This window comes from Oryctolagus cuniculus, chromosome 19, assembly GCF_051225735.1.
Source record: "Oryctolagus cuniculus isolate XC-2025 breed Fujian yellow rabbit chromosome 19, ASM5122573v1, whole genome shotgun sequence".
Classification (NCBI taxonomy): Eukaryota; Metazoa; Chordata; class Mammalia; order Lagomorpha; family Leporidae; genus Oryctolagus; species Oryctolagus cuniculus.
In genome coordinates this window covers 46,252,091-46,265,161 of record NC_142885.1, presented here as the reverse complement: position 1 = coordinate 46,265,161, position 13,071 = coordinate 46,252,091, and the positions used below count along the sequence as shown (strand labels likewise).

At 42.3% G+C, this 13,071-nt stretch overlaps 1 long non-coding RNA gene across 3 annotated transcripts in view; it reads right to left on the bottom strand.

Moving 5' to 3' along the window:
• LOC127488597 (uncharacterized) overlaps positions 1-13,071 on the bottom strand; it is a 107,342-nt gene that overhangs the window by 39,752 nt on the left and 54,519 nt on the right. For all 3 annotated transcript variants that reach the window (XR_016226392.1, XR_016226393.1, XR_016226391.1), the window contains one exon: positions 8,275-8,437. This is a non-coding gene — a long non-coding RNA (uncharacterized LOC127488597). The remainder of the gene's footprint in view (positions 1-8,274; positions 8,438-13,071) is intronic.

The following is a 13,071-nucleotide window of genomic DNA, read 5'->3' as shown; positions in this document are numbered from 1 at the left end:
TATCCTGAGCATTGTCTTTCCCACTATGCCAAATGTCTACCCTTCAAAAAACTTTTGGGACATACCCTCATATAGCCCTGGCTTCCAGAGGAGGAGGCCACAGTCCCCTGTCTTGACCCCATCACTGCATGGACTCCTACTCCCCAATCACCACACATGTCAAGCTCCTGCTCAACTCCAGCCACAGCATCTGGTTTAAGGGATCCAAATGAAGACACTGAGAAACCTGGCCCACCAGGGTTACCAAACATGCAGTCACTCACTGGACATAAAGGCCCACATCTGAGGCAAAAGCAACCTGGATAACCACATGTCCAAAACTGAAACTGCATCATTGTTACACCACATATTAAAATCAACTCAAAATGAACTGGAAGTCCACACAGAAGATCTGAACACTTACAACTTATAAAATAGAAAATTCCTTGACATTAGCCTCAAGAGCGGTTGCTTATGTGTTAACAATTAAACACAGAGAGCAAAAGCAAACAAAAGGAAATGAAACTACAACTAGTAAAGCAATAAAGCAAAGATCAATGAAATAAAAAGGCAAACCAATGAATAGGAGAAAATATTAGCAAACCATATGTGTGATCAAGGGAGTAATACAGGGAATGCATACACTAAGAAGCAAAGAATACAATTAGAAAGGACAAAGGACTCAATCAATGTTTTCCAACAAAGACAGACAATGTACCCAGTTTATATGTGAAAAAATCCTGAACATTGCTATCATTAGCAAAATGCAAATCAACATGACAATGGTTATTATCTCATATCTGTTAAACGGCTACTATTAAAAAGTTAAAAGATAACAAGTATTGGGCACAATGTAGAGCACACAGAACACACAGTATTGGAGGGAATGTAAACTATACCATCCATTAGGAAAAGCAATATGGAAGTTCCTCAAAGAAAATTTAAAAAGGAACAACCTTTATTAGCCATGAATCCAAAAGAAAATCACCATCTCAAAGAACTGTCTGCACCCCCACATTCACTTCAGCATCATTCACAATTTCACGATACGGAAATAACCCAAATGTTTGTTGATGGACCCATAAGGAAAAATGGGATACACACACAGTGGAATCCTCACCAAACCTTAAAAAGAAAGGAAATACTACTACTTGGCACACGATGGATCCAAAAGCATGGAACTATAGGACATTACAAGGAATGAAACAAGACACAGAAATAAGAAATACTACATGAACGCATTTACATGTGGAATATACAAAAGTCAAACTAACACAGTCAGAGAGCAGGATGGTGTTTGTGATGAACTGGGAGCAGGGAAATGAAGAGATGTTAGTCAAAAGATACAAATATATGGTTATGGTGCTGGAGCTGGGGTGTAAAAGCTTGAGCCTCCACCTGACTGCCACCATCTCCTATGGGCACCAGACCGAGTCCCAGCTGCTCCACTTCCCATTCACCTCCCTGCTATGGGAAAGCACTAGAAGATGACCCCATGACTTGGGCCCCTGTGCCAAAGTGGGAGACCTGGGGCCCAGCCCTGCCACTGAGGACATTTGAGGAGTGAAATAATGCATGAGATGAGATATTCCTCATCCTCTCTCTCACTCTCTCTGTCTCTGTCTTACTCTCTCTTCTCTATTTCCTGCCTTTCTTTTTTGATTTGACAGGTAGAGTTATTGACAATGAGAGAGATGGAGAGAAAGGTCTTCTTTCTGTTAGTTCACTCCCCAAATGGGCCCTACAGCTGGCGCTGCGCCGATCCGAAGCCAGGAGCCTGATGCTTCCTCCTGGTCTCCCATGCGGGTGCAGGGGCCCAAGCACTTGGGCCAATCTCCACTGCCATCCCAGGTCACAGTAGAGAACTGGACTGAAGAGGAGCAATTGGAACTAGAACCTGGTGCCCATATGCGATGCCAGCACCACAGGCAGAGGATTAACCAAGTGAGCCACAGTGCCAGCCCTTCCATTTGAAATAAATCTTAAAAAGTCAAATTTACAATTATGAGATAAGGTTTTGAAAATATAATATATGCATCGGGTAACCAGTTCACACTGGTTGAAAATTAACTGAAAATGTGATCCCTGTTAAACATAAGAGTAGGAATAAGAGAGGGAAGAGATGTATAATTTGGGACATGCTCAAGCTGACTTGCCCCAAATGGTAGAGTTAGAAACATACCAGGGGATTCCAATTCAATCCCATCAAGGTGGCATGTACCAATGCCATCTCACTAGTCCAAGTGATCAATTTCAGTTCACAATTGATCATAATGAAAGGACTAAGAGTCAAAGGGAGCACATAAACAAGTCTAGTACCTGCTAATACTAACCGATAGAATAAATAAAGGGGAGAGTGATCCAACATGGGAAGTGAGATACACAGCAGACCCATAGAATGGCAGATGTCCTAAACAGCACTCTGGCCTCAGAATCAGCCCTAAAGGCACTCGGATCTGGCTGAAAAGCCCATGAGAGTATTTCAGGCATGGAAAGCCAAGACACTCTGGCAAAAAGATCTCTGTGAGTGAGATCCCAGTGGAAAGAACAGGTCTTCAAAGAAGGAGGTACCTTTCTCTGAAGGGAGGAGAGAACCTCCACTTTGACTATGACCGTGTCTAAACAAGATAAGAGTCGGAGAACTCAAGGGGCTTCCATAGCCTTGGAAACTCATGACTGGTGCATAGGGAGATTACTGATGCCATAAACAGGAGTGTCAATTTGTAAAGTCAACAACAGGAGTCACTGTGCACTTACTCCTCATGTAGGATCTCTGTCCTTAATGTGCTGTACATTGAGGCTTAATGCTATAACGAGTACTCAAACAGTATATTTCACTTTGTGTTTCTATGGGGGTGCAAACTGTTGAAATCTTTACTTAATGCATACTAAACTGATCTTCTGTAAAAAAAAAAAAAAAGAAAAGAAAAAAGAAAGAAATTATCAATTCCCAACTTGACTCTCACTGGGATTAAACATGACAATAGGTCTGATCTGATTTCATCATCATTTAAAAAAAAATCATCTATTATTTTTCACTTCATGTTTCTGTGTGGGAGCAAACTGTTGAAATCCTTACTTAAGGTATACTAAGCTGATCTTCTGTATATTAAGATAATCGAAAATGAATCTTGATGTGAATGGAAGGGGAGAGGGAGTGGGAAAGGGGAGGGTTGTGGGTGGGAGGGACGGTATGGGGGGGAAGCCATTGTAATCCATAAGTCGCACTTTGGAAATTTATATTCATTAAATAAAAGTTAAAAAAATAAAAAAGAAGGGTTTGTGTGAAAATGTATAAAGATCAGACTCATATCAAAACACACACTGTGTGCCTTGAATATATACAATGTTTATTTCTCTGTTATACTGTAATAAGGCTGGAAAAATAAAACATGCAAAAATAGGTTCCTATTCTTAAGATGTAAATAAAACTAAGGAACTTAGGTTAATATTGTGGGGTTTTGGTAGGCTTCATGGGACAGCAATGATTTTTAAAACATTCATGATTGGGGCAGACACTGTGGTGTAGCAGGTGAGGCCACCAAATGCAGTGCCGGCATCCCATATGGGCACCAGTTCAAGTCCCAGCTGCTCCACTTCCGATCCAGCTCTCTGCTATGGCTTGAGAAAGCAGTAAAGGATGGCCCAAGTCCTTGGGCCCTTGCACCCACATCGGAGACCTGGAAGAAGTTCCTGGATCCTGGCTTCAGATCAGCACAGTTCTGGCCATTGCGGCAAACTGGGGAGTGATCCAGCAGATGAAACACCTCTCTCTGCTTCTCCTTCTCTCTCTGTGTAACTCTGACTTTCAGATAAATAAATCTTAAAAAAATTCATGAACTTGACTAAACTAAATTTCAGGCGGTTTATACCTTGAAAGTAAAGATTCAGGAAGTCTATCAAGAGAATATTTAAGACAATATCCAAGTTAACATATTACACTGTCATCTCACCTCCCTCAAACTGAAAACTCAGAAATAGAAAAGGAAAGGAAGTGTATCTGAAGGAAACCAGGAAAGTGAACAGTGAAATGAGAATGATAAATTCCTACATGCTATTCTCCCACCCAGGTGTGTACATTCCTATGTGCATATAACATAATTACATATTACAGGCAGGTTGAGAATTAGCCCAATTAAACTATGGAACTGAAATGCAGGGCCTGCTTCATCAGTATGTGACCAGTGACACTGCAACTGGACCAATCTCAAGAGTATACTCCCGCCGGCGCCGCGGCTCACTAGGCTAATCCTCTGCCTTGCGGCGCCGGCGCACCGGGTTCTAGTCCCGGTCGGGGCGCCGGATTCTGTCCCGGTTGCCCCTCTTCCAGGCCAGCTCTCTGCTGTGGCCAGGGAGTGCAGTGGAGGATGGCCCAGGTGCTTGGGCCCTGCACCCCATGGGAGACCAGGAAAAGCACCTGGCTCCTAGGCTCCTGCCATCGGATCAGCGCGGTGCGCCGGCCGCAGCGCGCCAGCCGCGGCGGCCATTGGAGGGTGAACCAACGGCAAAAGGAAGACCTTTCTCTCTGTTTCTCTCTCTCTCACTGTCCACTCTGCCTGTCAAAAAAAAAAAAAAAAGAGTATACTCCCTGCTGTCCAAATTCTTACTGAATTTAACTGGAATTTGTGCTTCGTAAATGAAGTCTGATAGGAAGATGGGGCAAGTGCACAGGTTGAGCTCTCACTGACTCACTGGGACAGGTCTTGGTCACAGTCCTCAGGTTCACTGCCCTAAAAAGCCTTCCATTTCCCATCACTGGTGACCACTGTGGCCCTTGGTTCAAAGCAATACTTGCTTGTGGGCACATTATGTTTAGAGAACACACGTTTGGGGAGGCACCATGGAAGTTTCTCACCTAAACTCAATCTCAATATCTAGGGTTTCCATATTTAAATGCATGACAAATTTTTAAACAACACAATCTGCATTTTCAGTTCCTACTAGGAGCTACACATTATGGAGTTAGTTCTGTCAAGGTTTAGAATTTACACTTTCTTACAATTTTCACAATGACATTCTTTCAGTTCATTTTATAATCACAAGAAAGGAAGGAGGAAGGAGGGCAGGATGCTGGGGGGAGGAGGGGAAGATGGGAAGTATCACTACGCCCCTCAATCTCTGTATATGAAATACATGGTATCTCTTCACCTTTATATAAATAAAAATTATTAAAAAAAATTTAGCTGTGAAAACTGCAAGATGAAATATACAAACCAAATGGAGATTCCGAGTATTTAAGTTAAAGAACAAACCAAAACATGACAATACCAAAATATTAAACCAGGATGCTCACAGCAGTATGGCAGGGCCTTCCCCATGGAATGAGTAGCAGCACAGGTCTACAGCATCTTAGTCACCAGGGGTGGAGCCTCTGCCAGGGTTAGAGGTGCTCACTCTGCACTTTCTTCACTGGATCAATAGGTGGCAACGTCTTCACTGCTCAGGCATTTTCATAAATGGCAGGACCCCAGCAGGTATCATGAGGTATTTTACTGGAAAACTGTGGATCCCATTACATTTATCATGTTATCTCTATGTACCTCAAAAATGTAGGGGTCTGCCAAGAATTACTCAAATTCTACCTGCACAGAGCAGAGGGCTATACACCATGAACATTAGTCTACCACAAGAATATTTCTTGGGGACGGCACTGTGGCAGAGCAGGAAAAGCTTCTGCCTGCAGTGCCGGCGTCTCATAAGAGCGCTCGTTTGAGTCCCCACTGCTCCACTTCCGATCCAGCTCTGTGATATGGGCTAGGAAAGTGGAAGACGGCCCAAGTGCTTGGGCCCCTGCACCCACGTGAGAGACCCAGAAGAAGCTCCGGGCTCCTGGCTACATATCAGCTCAGCTCTGACCACTGCAGCCCTATGGGGAGTGAACCAGCAGATCGAAGACCTCTCTCTTTCTCTCTCTCTGCCCCTACCTCTGTGCAGCTCTGCCTTTCAAATAAATAAATCTTCAAAACAACCTTTCTTTCCCCATTTGACACTCACATGACATCTTCCACAGTAATCAGGGGGGAAATCAAGCAAGGAGATTCATTAGTGTAGGAGAGGTTGCCAATCACGTAAAGCTCAATGTTTGTTGAAGCAGCAATTTGAAATTTAACATCATATGTAAGAAAATGTTTACAAAGTTTAAATATCATTGAAAGCTGCACTCTGAAAACTACACATATACCAATTCATTGAAGGATTTCCTGGACTCTATGCCTGTTCTCTCACTATAGCAATTCAGTAGAAAGCTTCAAAATATTTCCAATATTGAACCACAAGTCACAGTTTTAGTTTTCCCATTCATAATTATTGAGGCCTACATAACTCACAAACAAAATTGTATAAAGGTGAAACAAAGGCATTGTTTGTAGCAAATTCTCCATCTAGTTTTCCCCCATAGATCTGACTTTCATTAAACAGAGGAAAAGCATCTTAAGATGTATGGCATAAACCACTCTAATTTTGGAATTTCCCCAGAAAGCTTCTATATTTTAACTTCTTCTTAGTAGTACACTAGAAATTGCTAGCCTAGGATTTTTGTGGGAGACGCTAAAGTTTAATGGTGGTCACAGGAGCAGAGGTGTGGAAAAAGTGACGGAATTGAGACATAAAAGCAAAAAGCCAAAGAATCCCACATTCCTGCGGCTTTGAGAAGGGTGTAGGTACCAGCCAGCCTTTGAGATGCCTGTTGATTGTTATCAGAGAAGATCTGTGGATTGGGAGCATGAGAAAACAAAAGAACAGATTTTTCTTGGTGTGTTGTGTGTGAGGGAAAGGAATTATGGAATCAAGGATCAAGTTTGAAAATAGCCAAAAGGAGAAAACCATGGGCAATATAAACAGGTCTAGCTAATAATGGGAGAAAAAGCCAAGACCTTCCTGAAACACAGTACAGAGATAAGGCTGTCTAGGATGAGAAGACCAGTGTGAACAAACACTTAGACTTAACATGGGGTCAATTCAACTTCTGGATTTGAATAATTGGCACTAACAGGAACACCAAGAGTGGATAATGAAGAAACTGGAACATCCATGAGGACTTGCACCAAGGGGTGGTTTCTGAGTAGTCACTGGTCAGCATCTCATAAGATGAGGTTCAAGGAATGACCCTTGGGTGTCAACACTAGTAACTGCTAACCAGAAGGAAGGCAGACTTAATTCACCACATACTGTAAGAACCAAACCACAAAACACAATACCTACGGATTTTGAAATTTTGTGTTGTTTAAAACACAGGGACAAATAGGGATTTCATTTCATCAACCGAAGTTTTAGAACCAATTACGTGGCAACCATTGTGGATACTGTGCAGAAACAATGCCCCTGCCTTCTCAGACCTAAAAATGCTCTAAACATATCATAATCCAAATGATTTCAATATTTCATATTTCAAAATCTAATGTAGAAGTAAAAAGAACCTGTATTGAGTTATTCAGAACCTTATAGTTTTATAACTGCAACAAATATACTTAGGAAGTAATGCTGACTTCTAAAAATTTCGGTGCCATCCTCTGATCTAGGTGCTTCTGATGATAAACAGAATCCCCATACTCTTAGTCAATGCAATAATATGACTGGGACATGTAAATTTTGCATGATATGTCTCCCCACATAACCACATTCATTAACACAATATAACAATGTATTTCTCAGGAACTTTTTCAAAAAATTAGGACACTGGATAGCACAGAGGCAGAATCAGATTTCAGTGGGGCAATGACAACAATATACAACCATCTTTTTGGGTTTACCACTCAATGCTATCACTGCTGTGTGGCAGAACCTTCAATGCAAACTGAGATAAACTATCTTAGCAAATTAGGAAAAACAGGAAGCAAATCCTGCGAGCAGGAACTTCCTTTCTCGATGACCAGATCCATTTTCTCAGCTCCTATACACTAAGTAGAACTATAAACCCAGCAAATAAAACAAGAGACCTGGAAATTAACACAGTCACTGGGCATCTTAATTGCCCACCCAAAAGAAGATGACTCACCTGCTGCTTCACCCATCCTGGCATCAGAATTCAGCCAGGTAGGCTCACACCTCCTGGAACTCTATGTGATACCTCTGAGCACATGTATGTTTTACAATATACAATTTAAAATCTCTTTAGAACATATGATATAAAATTTATAATATATAATAAAAATTTATAATAATATAATATTCAATTTATAACGTACAATATAATACACAATTTTTTCTTCCTTCCCCCTGGCTCCTGAAGGCCCAAGTGTCCCCTGCCTGTGTCCAGGACCGGCATATGATATGCACAAACATTTCAAGAAGACTCACCAGGTGAGGATGGTCAAACCTGAGGGTCCTGTGGAATCCACTGCCACTCCCCGACACCAGCAGTCCGGCCCTTCCTGCAGTGTTGTTCTTGGTTGCTCACCTCCTTATTCTTAGTGCCAGGGCTTAGCACACGTTCCAATGAAGAACTCCATGACGCTGGACACTATGAAGAGAAAAGGCAAACAGCAGCACTGAGCACCCTTTTTATAAACTCAGAAGTCAATGGCATGCATCAGTTCTGATTGTCCAATCAGAAAACAAAGACTAAGCCTGCACAGGTCTGCACAGGGGGTATGGCTCCAGGCTTCTCCTGAGCTCTTACTGTCAGTCCCAAGTAGGAAGTGAGGCCAGGCTCCAGTGCGGTGGGGCCACAGGTTGATTGTTTGTTTCACTTTTGTCATGGAAATTATTCCACCATTCCATTTAAAATTTGACAGAGTTTTTCTCTTTGGGTACCATATATACTCACCTGCTTTTTCTCCTGAGAGTGTTAAATAAAGTGAAATTGCTTTCATACAACTCATGCATTGGGAGTGGTGGTTGTTTTTCAACCTCTGGATTACAGAAAGAAAACAAATATGGGATGCTGGCATTGCAGGTGGTGGCTTAACCCCCTGCACCACAACACTAGCCCCTACCCACAGAATTTTAGAAGCCCAATGATTCAGAAACAGATTGTCTCATATGTGGAAGGAAGGCAAATGTATAGTTCCGGTAAGTCAGAATTATTTTCACTGCAGTAAACAAGAAAACACAAGATATTTCAACTAGATGATGAGGTGTCAGATATCACACAAAGGGTTCATTTAGCATCATCGTTACCACTGCTCTATCTTTTCCTCTAACAATTGGTTTAGACGCTTGCTTTAAGTTTGTGGCCAGCCTTGGAAAGCTGGAAATCTTGATGCCAAACACATGTGAGATGAAATTTAATATAGAGGCATACCAGCTAGAACCACAGCCTAGACCTAATTCTAGTGTTTACCTCTTGGCGATAATTAGAAATCATGAACTATATATAAGTAAGAAAACACCATCTCCACCTCCAGATTCCACATTAAGCACCAGGTGCACTGACCAATAATGCTTTACTCCCTCCTCTTTACTAAAAGAATAATAAAAATAAGTCTATGATTGCTGCACTATGTTTATAAGATACCTCTGCTTAAAGATCCACCATTAAATACAAAATTTCAAGGTTGTAGAATAACTCTAAGAGGTTTCTAACTCAGAGAAAGTTCCAGGAGGCATGGTCAGGCCTATCCTTGTCTCTAGAAAAGTGGGCAAACCCTCAGGGCCACAACTATTCCCACAACCCCCAAGGGGACTCAAAAACATGTGAGTCAACAATATTGAAAAGTCACAAGTTGAGAGACTGTGGACTAACGGAACCCTGACAACCATCTAAATTAAAAGAGAACCATCATGCAGACATTGTGCAGATACCACACTACCTGTGGGTAAGACTTCCCAAGTGTGCACAGCACCAGCCCTGGAAATGCCAGTCACAGAGTGCAATGGTGCCCACGGGAGCTGTGCAGGGTGACCATTTTGCCAGTAAGAACATCTCTACCCAACAGCTCTCAAGTAGCTCATGAGTATAATAGCTCCATCGTGTAAAAACTAGCAGAAGTGATTTTTACAGTTTCAAGAATATCTATCAGCTCACCTCACACAAGTCAGTATGTGTCATTTCTGGGGAACACTTTATCAGCAAACTTCAACAAAAATTTCAGTCAAGGTTTTAGGTCAGTGAGTACTGTGGGTCTGCAAGATTCTTTTTCTTTCTGCTTGATGCTTCCTTTGAATGGTTAAAGGTTCTTGTTTTAAAACATTTCATATATTTTAGAGGAAGACTTACAGAAAGAGAGGGAGAGACAGAGAAAGAGAAACGGCTTCCATACACTAGTTCACTCCCCAAATGGCCACAATGCCCAGGGCTGTGCCAGACTGAAGCCAAGAGCCAGGAGCCTCTTCTGGCTTTCCGACGTGGGTGCAGGAGCCCAAGCACTTGGGCTACCTTGTGCTGCCCTCCCAAGTGCATTAGCAGAGAGCTGGATTGGAAGTTTAGCTGGGACTTTGAATCAGTGTCCATATGGGATGCTGGCATCACGGGCGGTGGCTTTACCACCTAAGCCACAATGCTGGCAACAAATGCTCTTATTTTTTTACTTTAAGATTTACAAAACTACCCAGAAATCTAGAAATTTTATAACGCAGCTAATAACTCTGAAAGGAAGAGAGTTAATAATGGGTGCAGTAGGGCATCTGGTACAATGGTTAAGGAGAAACTACCTGACCTGCTGAGTGGACAGTGCTGCCTGTGACTGTCCTCCAAACTTTATTTTCAGCTGTGAGCACCAGAGCTTTGAAAGCACATTTAATAATGTACAACACAAAGACGCAGAACAAAGGGCAGTCAGGCGCAAGAGTGCACTGCTCTAGTCTTATCCACACTGAAGGTGCGGAGGTCTGTTCAACACCTGTGTAAATTTCAACAAAGTCAGCCTTGTGGTAGGGAGAGAGCTGGCATGCAACGCCACTTCATTCTACAGAATGCTGACAGAGACTTGCTGTCTAGTGGTTCAGATGCTGCGTTCTAGTGGTTCAAGTGCTACTGTACATGAACAGCATCACTCTTTCAAAGACACACACATGAGGTTCACAGTTTCATTCGCCTCAACATGGCATTTGACAAAGAAAGTAGGTAGCTCAATTATCTCCCTCTAGCAAATCAAAAGTCAGTGCAGCTCCCGGGATTCTTCTGGAACTTGCCTAACTGGCTCTTTTCTCAGGCCTTCTGTACTTGCTATTGCCAGACCCAGCTGGATGGGGCCTTCTACAGGTTATCATGGGGCTCATGCTTTACTGCACATGGGTCTCTATTCAAGAGTCCCATCAGAAAAGAACCTTCCAAGACCATTCGAGTGGCATCCTCTCCTGCACCTGGTCTCCCCACACACACCTCCTCCCTTGTCCTTTTCTCTGCTTTATTTTTCATCTGAAGTCTTCACCATACTTGACATTACATGCTACTGGATGTGTTCAAGGCTGACCCACTCTAGAATGCAAGCTCATGAAGGCAGAGCATGGTCTTGTTTATCATGCTATTCCCAGGGTCCATGGCCAGTAACAGCCTTCAATAAACATTATCTGAATTAATAAACAGGAATGGAAGCCAAACACTTCTGTTTCTAGCTTAACAGATGCTCACCTCCCTGTTAGCTTTAACAGACTCCTCTACACTGCCTATCCTTGGTGTGCCAACAGGCAGTGATGGAAGGGCAGCTCTCCCCTTCCGTGGCGCTGCAGCATTAAGTTGTTATAAGACCATCTCCCCACCCTTCTGAGGCTATGCTCCATACTAGTGAAAAGACACAGTTTTACCAGAAATCAACCCAAACATCTACAGCCAACTTATATTTGATCAAGGATCTAAAACCAATTCCTGGGGCAAGGACAGTCTATTCAATAAATGGTGCTGGGAAAACTGGATTTCCACGTGCAGAAGCATGAAGCAAGACCCCTACCTTACACCTTACACAAAAATCCACTCAACATGGATTAAAGACCTAAATCTACGACCTGACACCATCAAGTTATTAGAGAACATTGGAGAAACCCTTCAAGATATTGGCACAGGCAAAGAGTTTCTGGAAAAGACCCGGGAGGCACAGGCAGTCAAAGCCAAAATCAACTATTGGGATTGCATCAAGTTGAGAAGTTTCTGTACTGCAAAAGAAACAATCAGGAGAGTCAAGAGACAACCGACAGAATGGGAAAAAATATTTGCAAACTATGCAACAGATAAAGGGTTAATAACCAGAATCTACAAAGAGATCAAGAAAATCCACAAAAACAAAACAAACAACCCACTTAAGAGATGGGCCAAGGACCTCAATAGACATTTTTCAAAAGAGGAAATCCAAATGGCCAACAGGCACATGAAAAAATGTTCAAGGTCACTAGCAATCAGGGAAATGGAAATCAAAACCACAATGAGGTTTCACCTCACCCCGGTTAGAATGGCTCACATACAGAAATCTACCAACAACAGATGCTGGCGAGGATGTGGGGAAAAAGGGACACTAACCCACTGTTGGTGGGAATGCAAACTGGTCAAGCCACTATGGAAGTCAGTCTGGAGATTCCTCAGAAACCTGAAGATAACCCTACCGTTCAACCCAGCCATCCCACTCCTTGGAATTTACCCAAAGGAATTTAAATTGGCAAACAAAAAAGCGGTCTGCACCCTAATGTTTATTGCAGCACAATTCACAATAGCCAAGACCTGGAACCAACCTAAATGCCCATCAGTGGTAGACTGGATAAAGAAATTACGGGATATGTACTCTTTAGAATACTATACCGCAGTAAGAAACAACGAAATCCAGTCATTTGCAATAAAATGGAGGAATCTGGAACACATCATGCTGAGTGAAATAAGCCAATCCCAAAGGGACAAATACCATATGTTCTCCCTGATTGGTGACAACTGACTGAACACCAAAAAGGAAACCTGTTGAAGTGAAATGGACAATATGAGAAACGGTGACTTGATCAGCATAGCCCTGTTAATGAACAACTCAATACATTATCCCTCTTAGTAGTTTTTTTTGTCTGTTCTACTTAATATGACTGGTTTAATTCTGTAATTAATACACAGTTATTCTTAAGTGTTGAAATTTAACTGAAATGTGATCCCTGTTAAACATAAGAGTGGGAATAAGAGAGGGAAGAGATGTATAATTTGGGACATGCTCAAGCTGACTTGCCCCAAATGGTAGAGTTAGAAAT